Source organism: Macrobrachium rosenbergii, chromosome 2, assembly GCF_040412425.1.
Source record: "Macrobrachium rosenbergii isolate ZJJX-2024 chromosome 2, ASM4041242v1, whole genome shotgun sequence".
Lineage (NCBI taxonomy): Eukaryota > Metazoa > Arthropoda > Malacostraca > Decapoda > Palaemonidae > Macrobrachium > Macrobrachium rosenbergii.
In genome coordinates, this window is record NC_089742.1 from 49303731 (window position 1) to 49316770 (window position 13040).

The window sequence follows — 13040 nt, forward strand, 5'->3', positions numbered from 1 at the left end:
GAAATTCACAAAACTATTTGCATAATTCTACAAACAAACGGACTGAACAACGGTTATAAGCAATGTGAAGGTTAAAAGCCCAGAATTTAAAATATCTCTCTCTCTCTCTCTGCGATCTTTTCAGGCAGCCATATAACATCCGGAAAGATACTACCTCCCTCATTCACAGTGCGGAGATAAGCCAACCCAAGATTATGCAGTTTAATCTCTCTCTCTCTCTCTCTCTCTCTCTCTCTCTCTCCAAGCCGGATTTATCCCCTCCTCGTAGGTGAAACTACAGTCACACATTTGTTTATACCTTCTTTTATCAGGACATGAATATATTTCAGATGTTTTAACTTTTTTGCCTTTAGGATTAAACTAGATCCTGACAACTGGTCGCTCATAATGGTGTTTATATTAAACACACAAACACACACACAAACACTACTATATATATATATATATATATATATATATATATATATATATATACACTCATATATATATATAAATATATATATATATTATATATATATATATATATATATATATATATATATATATATATATATATATATATATATATATACATTTTATACATTATATATATCTAATATTTATACATTTATATATATATATATATATATATATATATATATATATATATATTTATCTAATCATTTATACTAAAAAATGTACCATACTGAAGGAATAAAAATGGTAATAAGTATAAGTAACCAAACAGCACATACATTAAATCGCCCATTCTAAAAAATCATTTCCAACTTTGCTAGATTCCACCCGAACATTCTACAGAAGATACTTTAGTGTATGAAAACTAAGATGAAACGGTCATATAAACGATATAAAAACAATTATCACTTTTTTTTTAATTGACGGTAAATATCCACAACCGACATGGCATGCATGCAAAACAATGGTGGTTACCTAGAAGCATGAGCAGCCAATCACGATTCACATAAACGATATCCGTGGCGTATATTTACCGTCAATTGGAGAAAAAACAAGTAAAAAATGCGCCGATGTTTCTTCGGCGCAATCGAGTTTTCTGTACAGCCGCTACAGCCTATAATCAAGGCCACGAAAACAGATCTATCTTCCGGTGGTCTCGGTATAATGCTGTATGAGCCGCGGCCCATGAAACTTTAACCACTGCCCGGTGGTGGCCTGTCCTATATCGTTACCAGAAGCACGATTATGGCTAACTTTAACCTTAAATAAAATAAAAACTGCTGAGGCTAGAGGGCTGCAATTTGATGTGTTAGATGATTGGAGGGTGGATGATCAACAGACCAATTTGCAGCCCTCTAGCCTCAGTAGTTTCTAAGATCTGAGGGCGGACAGAAAAAAGTGCGGATGACAACGCCGGAACAATAGTTTCCTTTTTCAGAAAACCAACAACAGAAAGGCTACAGAGAAGGAATCCTGAGATTTTGAGGTATTTCTATATAAATCCCTAAAGTTAAACAACTGGACGTGAATATTTGCACGCATACGTGTACCTTTCGTGCTGAAATCGTGGGTAAGAAATATTAAGGGAGAAAATACGAATTTAAAAATAAATTGCCCGCAGTAAAGCTTCCGTACCGTGTGTTACCTTATTAGTATGGAAATATATTAAAATCGTGTAATCCCAATCTACACGCGGGGAAAATATATAACCTTGGTTTCCAAAAACTAGTTCACTGTATTTATTACTTTTTTCGTGTTCCTGGACCCTGCCATAATAATAGCTTACACTGCCTTGTTCTTCTGTGACAACTTGAAAATAACGCATAAATCAGAGAATGTATTCTACAAACATACGTCTCTCTGTTATTTACAAGTTCAACAAAGAACATCAAAGCAGTTCTTAATGCATAAAAATGCTTATTGAAAAAGAAACCAACAAATGCATGACTTGAAAATACTTGTCACTCAATCGAGACTGGGAAATAAAATACTTGTCCCTCAATCAAGACTGGGAAATAAAATACTTGTCCCTCAATCAAGACTGGGAAATAAAATACTTGTCACTCAATCAAGACTGAGAAATAAAATACTTGTCACTCAATCAAGAATGGGAAATAAAATACTTGTCACTCAATCAAGACTGGGAAATAAAATACTTGTCACTCAATCAAGACAGAAATCAAATACCTGTCACTTAATAAAGACTGGGAAATAAAATATTTGTCACTCAATCAAGACTGGGAAATAAAATATTTGTCACTCAATCAAGACAGAAATCATATAATTGTGACTCAATAAAGACAGGGAAATAAAATACCTGACACTCAGTCAGAAATGGGAAATAAAATACTTGTCCCTCAATCAAGACTGGGAAACAAAATACTTGTCACTCAGTCCAGACTGGAAAACAAAATACTTGTCAATCAATCAAGACTGGAAAATAAAATACTTGTCACTCAATCAAGACTGGAAAACAAAATACTTGTCAATCAATCAAGACTGGAAAATAAAATACTTAGTCACTCAATCAAGACTGGAAAACAAAATACTTGTCAATCAATCAAGACTGGAAAATAAAATACTTGTCACTCAATCAAGACAGAAATCAAATAATTGTGACTCAGTAAAGACAGGGAAATGGCATACTTATCACTCAATCAAGAATGGGACATAAAATACCTGTCCCTCAATCACGACAGACTTGTCACTTTATCAAGACTGGGAAATTAAATACTTGTCACTCATTCCAGACTGGAAAAGAAAATCTTGTCACTCAATCCAGACTGGTTAATCAAATAATTGTCACTCAATCAAGACTATGAGATAATATACTTGTCACTCAATCAAGACTGGAAAATAAAAAACTTGTCACTCAATAGAGCCTGGGAAATAAAATACTTGTCTCACTCAATCAAGACTGGAAAATAAAATACTTGTCACTCAATCAAGACTGGTTAGTAAAATAATTGTCACTCAATCAAGACTAGGAAAGAAAATCCTCTGTCACTCAATCAAGACTAGTTAATAAAATACTTGTCACTCAATGACGACCGGTAAGTAAAACACTTGCCACTCTAGAATTAGTGTCACTCAATCAAGAATGGGAAATCAAATACGTGTCACTCAATCAAGACTGAGAAATAAAGTGCAATAGCAATCAAAGACTGACATAACAGACTGCGTGTTTAAGCATGAACTACCGGAAAATCGACCCAACAACAAGGGACTGAGCAAGTGTTCAAACACTACTGCCTGGTCATAGCCCACTCCCCCCTTCCCCCTTAACCCAGGCCTCTCTGCACAAACATCCTCTCGACGCAACTTCCGGATTTGACGGAGGGCAGGAAATTGGGATGACAGAATTGAAATGGACGGAGGCTCCCAGCCGCACCACAAAAACAATCAATTACCTGTGGTGAACTTCTTTTGCGACGAGAATTACGACGCAGACGCGATCTACGTCGTTCTGAAATTCAGAGAATAGAGGCAGTATTCGCTTTCAAGTGCATTTTGCTGTGAACAAATGCAATACTTTCGTAGACTTTAGACTGAATGAATGAGAGACTTTCCTGTTCTGTAAACAAATGGAAAATAGCGAACAGCTCATCATACATTCATAGATCACCAGCGCCCTCTCTCCCTCTCTCTTTCGGAAATTGCTCAGTAGCCTCAGCCTAGGAAAGTGTGTGTGTATGTATGTATGTATGTATGTATGTATGTATGTATGTATGTATGTATGTATATATATATTATATATATATATATTATATATATATATATATATATATATATATATATATATATATATATATATATATATAATGGCATGAAGAGTATCCATTCTAGGAGTCATTAAAATGATAAAACTAGAAAAAACGGACATAGTGACTTTAGTATGCATCAGCTCTAAACCCCAACTCTCTCTCTCTCTCTCTCTCAAACTGACACCCTTACGATTTGCATAAACACTGAAACGTGATAATAGAACGAATATGCACCTTGAATATCGTCTTATCATTCATGGAAGATTTTTCTCCGATACCTTATCAATACAAACCAGTCTTTTTGTGAAAATGGACAACTGAGCTATCAGCTATCCACTTAAAAAACTTAAAAAAAAAAAAAAAAAAAGACCAAACAGAATTCGATCAAAAACACTCCTGTCACGAGATCAGCTATCCACTAAAATCTGGCAAAGAGAGAGAGAGAGAGAGAGAGAGAGAGAGAGAGAGAGAGAGAGAGAGAGAGAGAGAGAGAGAGAGAGAGAGAATTCGATCAAGTTAAACTCTCCTGCCAAGAGACTAAACAAGGAGGTGTTTTTTGTCCGAAGTCCAAATATTGTGCAAAACTTTCCCAGTTCCTGATTACTCGCTGTGGTATTGACGTATTTGCAAAATTCGGGTGTGCGAATTTTTTTTTTAGCAACGTATAGCAAAATTCACGTTCTTATCTATAAGGTCTAATTTTTTTTCATACAAGGCAAGTACGGAATTCATAACGCTACCATAACTCTGCTGGTAGTTTTCAACATGATTCACAAGAAGATGGTTCAAATTCCTACATAGGTGGGTTATCATTATCATTAAATATCATAATTATTATATTTAAAGTTGCTAGTTATGAAGAGTGAAAATTAAAATTTTTTCCCCTAACTCTGCTTGTAATCTTCAACATGATTCACAAGATGGTTCAAATCCTCACAGAGGCGGCTTATCATTATTATTAAAGCATTACTATCAATTACTATCATTACACGTAAATTGAAAATCAAGAACACAAATGTAAAATAAAATTTTTCCGACTATTTTCGAAAATTTTCAGTATGAAATGATTTCAAGCATCACGTAACCAGATGAACCTTCTCGTACAGAGCTACGAGATTCTCTCTCTCTCTCTCTCTCTCTCTCTCCACATGCGTGCAGGCGTGTCAGCGGGCGCATATCTGTATGGGCGTTGTGTATATCTATGTGGAGGCAGAGTTGGGTATTGGGGAAGTGGGGTGGGGGGGTTGGGGAGGGTTGGATGCTGGGCGTGTGTGTCCTTTGGTCCTCGTATCTTGTTTTTTCCTTCTGAGCCTCCGACGTGAGAAGAAGGCCAAAGCCGCCGCCTCTTTTTAATCTGCCGTAAGTAAGGGGGTGGGGGTATGGGGACGGAATTCGGTGAATTATTGGCTGGACATGTCAGCCCCCCACCTGCACCGCCATTAAGACCAAAGAACTCGCTTTTATTTATTTATTTATTTTTTTTTTTTTTTTGCACGTCTTCATTGTCAATGTATTGCTACCTTTAGGAAAGTAAATAAATAAATAAATATAATATATATATAAATATATAATATATATATATATATATATATATATATATATATATATATACTCCCCTGAAAATAAGCTCCGTCAAAAATACATTACAAAGCAAAATTTGCGTTGGAAAACCTGCAATGTATTATTCATATTAACTGGGTGTGACGAGAAACTTCCCACACCATTGCTGCCATTCCGCAGTGTTTCGCTTTCGTGTCATTCCGTAATGTGCGAAACACCTCCCTCCGTCCTTTCTTTCTCCTTCTCCTTCTTCTTCCCTTCCCTCATTTCCTCCCTCCCTCCCTACTAAGGTGACCGATATCCTTAGAGAACGGGACGACCCGAAGCGAAGACTTTTGACGACTCGTGAGACTGAGACGACTCTCGCTCCATAGTCTTGGTGCTGTTGGATTTTTTTTTATTCTTCCTCCGGAGCACCTTTTAAATCAAACGACTCTCGCGTCGTTCTAGTACGACCAGAGAGAGAGAGAGAGAGAGAGAGAGAGAGTCTCAAGACCAGAGAGAGTCTCAAGACCAAGGGTTTGAGCGAAACACACACACAGACAATGAGAGAGAGAGAGAGAGAGAGAGAGAGAGAGAGAGAGAGAGAGAGTATGTGTGTGTATCAGGACCAAGGGTTTGAGGAATCACACATCACACAGAAGAAGAGAGACACACACAAGAGAGAGAGAGAGAGAGAGAGAGAGAGTGTGTGTGTGTGTGTGTATCAGGCCCAAAGGTTTGAGCGAATCACACACACACACAAGAAGAGAGAGAGAGAGAGAGAGATTTCAAGACCAAGGGTTTGAGGAAACACACACACACACAGAGAGAGAGAGAGAGAGAGAGAGAGAGAGGCGCGAGTGACGATAGTAGCCCTGACGTGATACGCTTCCCCAAAACTACAATGGCAGAGAAAAGTTGTGGGGTGGGGGTGAGGGGTAGGCGAGGGAAGGGAGAAGGGGGAAGGTGGTTGGGGTGAGGAAAGGGGCCAAAAGAAAAGAAATTTCGGAAGCTTTACACAGATAAGAGGGCCACTGGAAAGGAAGGCATGAAGAGGAACCGGGGACGATTCTTTTCTCCCTCTTTTATTCTCTCTCTCTCTCTCTCTCTCTCTCTCCGCTCACCTCAAGGAGACATCTGACGTGAAGGAGAGAACGGGTGTCAAGATGGTTCAACCAGACCCCATACAACGAGACAGAAATAATGGAGGTAGAATTCTCCCACAACTCCCTTCAGTGCCTGACTGTTTGACGCTTGACCCACTGTTCTAGATTTCCAGACAAATTTAGTCCCAAAGCCACTGAATGAAAAATTTACAAGAAACATTTAAACGAAATGCGAGTTGATTTCTTTGAGGGCGAACTCGTATTTTAGTGCAAAATGCAATCTTGTAACACATCATTGCGTGCAATGTGATTGCGCAAGCACTGGTCAAGTTGAATATCTCTTCACCAATTTACACTTTACACACTTTTCCAATCAATGTTCTGACCTTGGATATCTATCCTTTAAGAATGTTTCCTTTGGATGATAATAATAATAATAATAATAATAATAATAATAATAACAATAATAACAATAATAATAATAATAATAATAATAATAATAATAATAATAAAACGCAAGTCATTGAAGCCAAAGCAATAGTGATAAGCCCAGCTTCAGCATATTGCGTGCATTCGTTCAACTGCTTAATGAAGCTATTACAATTAAGCCCCTTCATTATGACTGAACCCTTCTAATTGGAAATGTACACCACAACAATAACAAATAACTAATCTATTATGTATATCGCCATATTAATTACTAAATCTGAAATTATACGACAGTAACCTCTTCTCGAACTAAATACTAAATGAGCGAGTTTCATTGAAATGGGTATTTTAGTTCTTGTACACAGACACGTATATATTTTCATTTTACATATTTTCATTTCTATATTTATAATATATATATATATATATATATATATATATATATATATATATATATATATATATATATATGAAATTTTAATCACACCGTGATTTATTTACAATCATGTTGTTTAATATCAAATTCATGCTACTTCGGGAATATCCCCGATGGGGAATTATCACCGAAGGAGAATTTTATAAGTGATAAATGGATCGCTGATGGCTCAGTGGGTGTAGACCTTCGACTGGAGTTGTTGGAAGGTAATTGTGTCGAGGGATCGAGACCCGGCAGTACCGATCCACTAATCACTTATAAAATTTCCCTTCGCTGATAATTCCCCGTCGGGGATATTCCCGAAGTAGCGTGAATTTTAAATTAAACATTTGTAGCTTCATGCATATATATATGTGTCACTATATTTTACCACGCCGATGCAAAACGCTGACTTCTGACAACCACCATTATTTATATATATATATATATATAAACAACGATTATAAACAACGATAAAAAAAACTGGATTTCATCTAAAACGATTAACCCAGTTCTATTATGAAGACACTGTCGACACCACTCACCTTTCAAACGAAGCCTTTAATGAAGTCTAAAACCCTCTTGCTTTTGTTCTTCGTAAGTAATGTATTAAGAAATGGAGAGGTCTAGACAACCTTCCATCAAACATGACAGTACAATACTGCCCTAAAATGGAAGACTGCAGTATCTGCAAAAACACAAAACCGAGAAAAATAGTAGATACTCCCTTGCCTGACTACTGATTTTGCTGATACTGCAAACAGGACCCCCTAAATACTCGTGGAAAGCATTGAAGAATCATTCTGAAACTGCAGTAACTTGTGTATTTTGTGTTTCACGAGCCCAATATGTGGCATATCTCAATGTCGAAAATTTTGCAGATACTGCAGTTTTCCAATTTAGGGCAGTATTAAGGAATGGAGGTCCAGACAACCTTCATCAAACATGACAGTACAATACAGTCCATAAAATTACTACTTACTCAGAGGACATACCTGATAAGGATTCAACCTTTGTTTCCCTTGTCAAGTCTTACAGCAGCGGTGTCAAGTCACACTATTACAATCAACAAAAACTGAATCAAAGCTATAGATCTTTGAAGCATAAAAGACATGCATGCGTTTTATACCAAAATCCAAAAAAATATGAATTAATATGGAAATAAGCAGTTGAAAGCTGTCAAGAGAAAAACAACTAAAACCATAAGCTATTCATCATGGTCAAACTAAAGAGCGATAACAACTCAATCATTTGTCAGATGATCAGTCATTTTTATCGCATCTAAAATACACAACATGGCATAAATGAGACTGGCAAAATCTAAAGGCGCTGAAATAAAAAAAAAATAGCAGACAAATAAAAATGTTTGCCTTGCATTCAGAAAGGTAAACAATGACACAGTGTGAAGTCTCAACTCTCGGAGGAGTGAAGAATTCCATGTTTGTCAGAGAGAGAGAGAGAGAGAGAGAGAGAGAGAGAGAGAGAGAGAGAGAGAGAGAGAGAGAGAGAGAGAGAGAGAGAGAAATTCCATGTTTGTCATACAGAGAGAGAGAGAGAGAGAGAGAGAGAGAGAGAGAGAAGAGAGAGAGAAATTCCATGTTTGTCATACAGAGAGAGAGAGGGGGGGTAAAGAATTCCTGGTTTGTCAGAGAGAGAGAGAGAGAGAGAGAGAGAGAGAGAGAGAATTCATGTTTGTCAGAGAGAGAGAGAGAGAGAAATTCCATGTTTGTCATACAGAGAGAGAGAGAGAGAGAGAGATGTTTATTAGAGAGAGAGAGAGAGAGAGAGAGAGAAATTCCGTGTTTGTCATACAGAGAGAGAGGTTTGTCAGTAAAGAATTGGTTTGGTTTGTCAGAGAGAGAGAGAGAGAGAGAGAGAGAGAGAGAGACGTTTCTTACCTGACGACACTGTGAATGAGCTTTTGAGCCTGTTCTGGAGTGGGCGGCGGCCAGTCATCACGTGGGTGTACCCCGGGATCCACCCATGCCCCGCCCATCATAGCGGGGTGACGAGGCAAAGGGCCGTAGTCCAGCGGGTAGTCCAGAGGGTAATCCTGCGGAATGAACTCCGAGGGATGCAGGAATTCGGGAGGAATGTCTCCTGGGAAGGCCGCCGGGTGGTGGGGCGGCAGGAAGGCCATTTCTGACCCTATCATGGCGTCGGGAATGTACCCCATCTCGAAGGGATACATCGGGTAGGGCGCGTACTCCATGGGCATGAAGGGAGGCCCCATGGGCGGCCCTGGTGGTATGGGGGACATGGCCCCGGGTGACATACTTCCTGGGGACAGATGCCCCGCCTGAGACATGGGCGGGTAACTCATGAGGTGGGGGAAGCGAATGGGGTCTTGGGGCAGCGGGTACGGCTCATCCATGTACCTCGGGTCGATCAGTCTCGGGTCGATCATCCTCGGGTCGACCAACCTCGGGTCGATCAGGCGAGGATCGATCATGCTGGGGTCTATCAGCCTGGGGTCTATCATCCCCGCCTCCATCCTCCGTTGCTGGTGCTCCACCAGATGCTCCTGTGGGTGGTGAAGGTTATGGTCGAGCCACCTGTCCGATGACCTGGATCTGCGGCGGCGACCTTGCTCTTGGCTGGGAACCCGACGGACATCGACCTCGCCTGACCTGCTTTTCCTCAGGTGGCGCTGCTCCCTGCTCTCTCTGCTGCCGGCGGCGGCGGTGGTGGTGTCCCTCTCCCTCGTGTCCCTGGAACGCCCGCGGCTACCGTCACGCCTCGGCCGCGACCTGCTGTTCACGTCTCTGATGTCGAGGGTCATCAGGTCGCCGGAACTCGAGGATATGTCGTCCCTCCGCAGTCGAGTGTCTTCGCTTCTCTGCCGCCTAGGCTGCCGACGGCCCTCTTCCTCGTGCCGCTTGAGGCGGGCGCGATCCTCCGACATCTGCCTTCGGACGCCGTGTTCCCTCGGGGGAGTCAATATGGCGGGGGGAGGGACGGGGTTCTCGGGGGAGCTCTGGGGAATGCCCATGTCGGAATTGATCTCCTGATACTCGTGACTGGACGGAGAGGAGCTTCCGGAACCGGGTCTGGGTAACCGGGTCTTTCGGGGCAAGTCTGGCGGAGGCGGGTCGACTGGAGTGCGCGGTTTGAGGGAACGGTCAACAGGGGGAGGGTGGGCCTCTCCCCCTTCTTCGTTGCCTTCTTCGTCGTCATCGTCGTCATCATCAGCGGCGGCATCTACGACGTCAGCGATGTCCGGAACGACTGAGTCATCGTTGGTGTCGGTCTCGATGTCGTCAAACTCCGATAAGACACGGTCCAGCACATCCAGGCTTTGGCGGATTTCCTCACTGCTGGAAAGAGAAGAAAAATAACAGACAATCAGACGATTTTCAAAAGTATGTCCACATATTGGCCTTTCATACTAAAAGGTATGGGAAGAGAAACCCACAAGATTCCTGGGTCTTGAACCAGCCTGACTACCTCATCTCTTGAAAAAGGGTCACAGTTAGGACCTGAAAGTACTCGAGTTTGAAAAGTAACATGTAAATATTTACAAGTAAACAAGTTATACACAGGAATCTTGTGGGTTTCTCTTTCCATCTTCAGAAGAAAACTGAAAGAAGTTTTTGTTTGGTTCACTAAAAGGTATGATACAATTCACTTGTAAACAACTGCTGGAAATAAAAATAAAAGAAATTAGACGATTTTTAAAGGTATGTCCACATACTGGCCTTAATACTAAAAGATATGATACAATTCTCTTGTAAACTCTTGCTGTAAATAAAAATATAAGAAATTAGACGTTTTTTAAAAGTATGTCCAGATACTCGCCTCAAATACTAAAAGGTATCATACAATTCTCTTGTAAACAACTGCTGGAAATTAAATAATAATACAAGAAAACTAGACAATTTATAAAGTTGTGTCCAGATACTGGCCGTAAACACTAAAAAATATTGTACAATTCACTTGTAAACAACTTCTGGAAATAAAAATAAAAGAAGTTAGATTGTTAAAAGTATGTCCAGATATCATAATAATGCAGTCGTAAACGACTGCTGGAAATGAAACAAAAATAAAAGAAAACTAGACGATTTCAAAGGTGTCCAGATACTCGCCTTAAATACTGGTAGATACGATACAGCTCACTTTTAAACAGCAAACAGAAAGATGAATTTATTATGCTGGTTACAAAAAAAAAAAAAATACAGCTATCCACAACTACTGTAAATTACAGCTCATGTGCTAAATGCGTTCTCTGTTTGGCATTCTGTAACTGAACTCCAACAGGATATAATTATCGGAGCTCGTCAAAGTTGAGACTTAACATGTTTGCTCTTTTTTCTTGTTACAAAAGGACCCGAAATTAAATTATTGTTGCGCCTCTCTCTCTCTCTCTCTCTCTCTCTCCGCGACACACACACACAACCATTGTATCTTTCACACACACACACACACACACACACACACACACACTCTCTCTCTCTCTCTCTCTCTCTCTCTCTCTCTCTCTCTCTCTCTCTCTCTCTCCGTGACACACACCCCACAACCATTGTATCTCTTTCTCTCTCTCTCTCTCCGCAGCACACGCACCCCAGCCTCTCTCTCTCTCTCTCTCTCTCTCTCCTGGACACACACCCACCAACCATTGTATCTTTCACTAAGACTAACAAAGCAAAATCGAGTAAAGGCCATTTTTCACTTTTTATTCGAGTCAATATTTTGCCAAACACCGCCGCCGCCGCACACACCGACCGCATTTACATTATAAATTGGTCTGAAAATTGTTTTGACTAATTGAATGTAGCCGAGAATTGGTTACTCTGCCACGCATAAATAAACGTGCCGCGAATTCAGCTTGCTCGTGTAAGTGTACCTGTCTCTCTCTCTTTTTTTTGGTTTTTTGATTTTTGTTTTTTTGTTTTTTGTTTTTTGTTTCCGTTGCAAAATGCTATTTTTTTTCCTTCATCTTGTTTCTTGTGCACGTATGTTCTATGCATGTGAATGTATGTATGTGCGTATGTATGTATGCATGCGTGCATGTAAAGGTGTGTATATAATATATATATATATATATATATATATATATATATATTATATATATATATATATATATATATATATATATATATATATATATATATATATATATATATATATATATAATTTATTGTTCATGCATCATATGCATACGCACATACATACATACATTCACATGCACGCGCATACTTGCACAGGAAAGAAGATAAGGGGGAAAAAGTAGCATTTTGCAAAGAAAAAAATATATACACTTTCGAATCTCCAGGCTCTTCCTTCAGCAAGGAATTAAATAATACACCTCAGTGGTTAAGAGAAAGTCTATTAATTATACAATTATACTCAATTTCATTTTTCTGTTTCCTAAAATTCAAAATTTTTCATCAGCATTATACCTAAACGTTTGAAACTCCCACTCCATTCAGTCACTTTAATTTTCATTAATTTAACCAATTAACTTCATTTCAAGTTATCAGTAAACATATAAAAAATATTACGACAACAAAATCATTGTGAATTTCATTTTCTTTCACTCCACTGCTCGTTTTAATACGAGAAGCAAGTGTTATCAATTTTATATATAACAAAGTATATCTCATCATGAAATGGAATGATAAAAACTGATTATTATCTAGTAATCTATTCTAAATCATTTTTTATAAAACGAATGAAAAGGCTATTTATATAACACACAGTAAATCATCATCATGAAATGTAATTAAATAAAATTTATTCAATAGCATTTATCTAAATACGAAAACAAGTGAAAAAGCCAGGTTTAAAATCAAACAAAAATTGATTCATCAGCAATTCATTCTAAATATT

At 38.9% G+C, this 13040-nt stretch overlaps 1 protein-coding gene across 8 annotated transcripts in view; it reads right to left on the reverse strand.

Annotated features, from left to right (window-relative positions):
* Window positions 1–13040, reverse strand: part of LOC136846503 (micronuclear linker histone polyprotein-like) — a 625416-nt gene that overhangs the window by 385322 nt on the left and 227054 nt on the right. For 4 of the 8 annotated variants that reach the window (XR_010855438.1, XM_067117350.1, XM_067117358.1 and 1 more), the window contains exon 2: window positions 9110–10528. The gene's annotated coding sequence lies outside the window, so the exon portion shown is untranslated. The remainder of the gene's footprint in view (window positions 1–9109; window positions 10529–13040) is intronic. The other 4 variants (XM_067117370.1, XM_067117397.1, XM_067117365.1 and 1 more) reach the window with 1 other exon arrangement.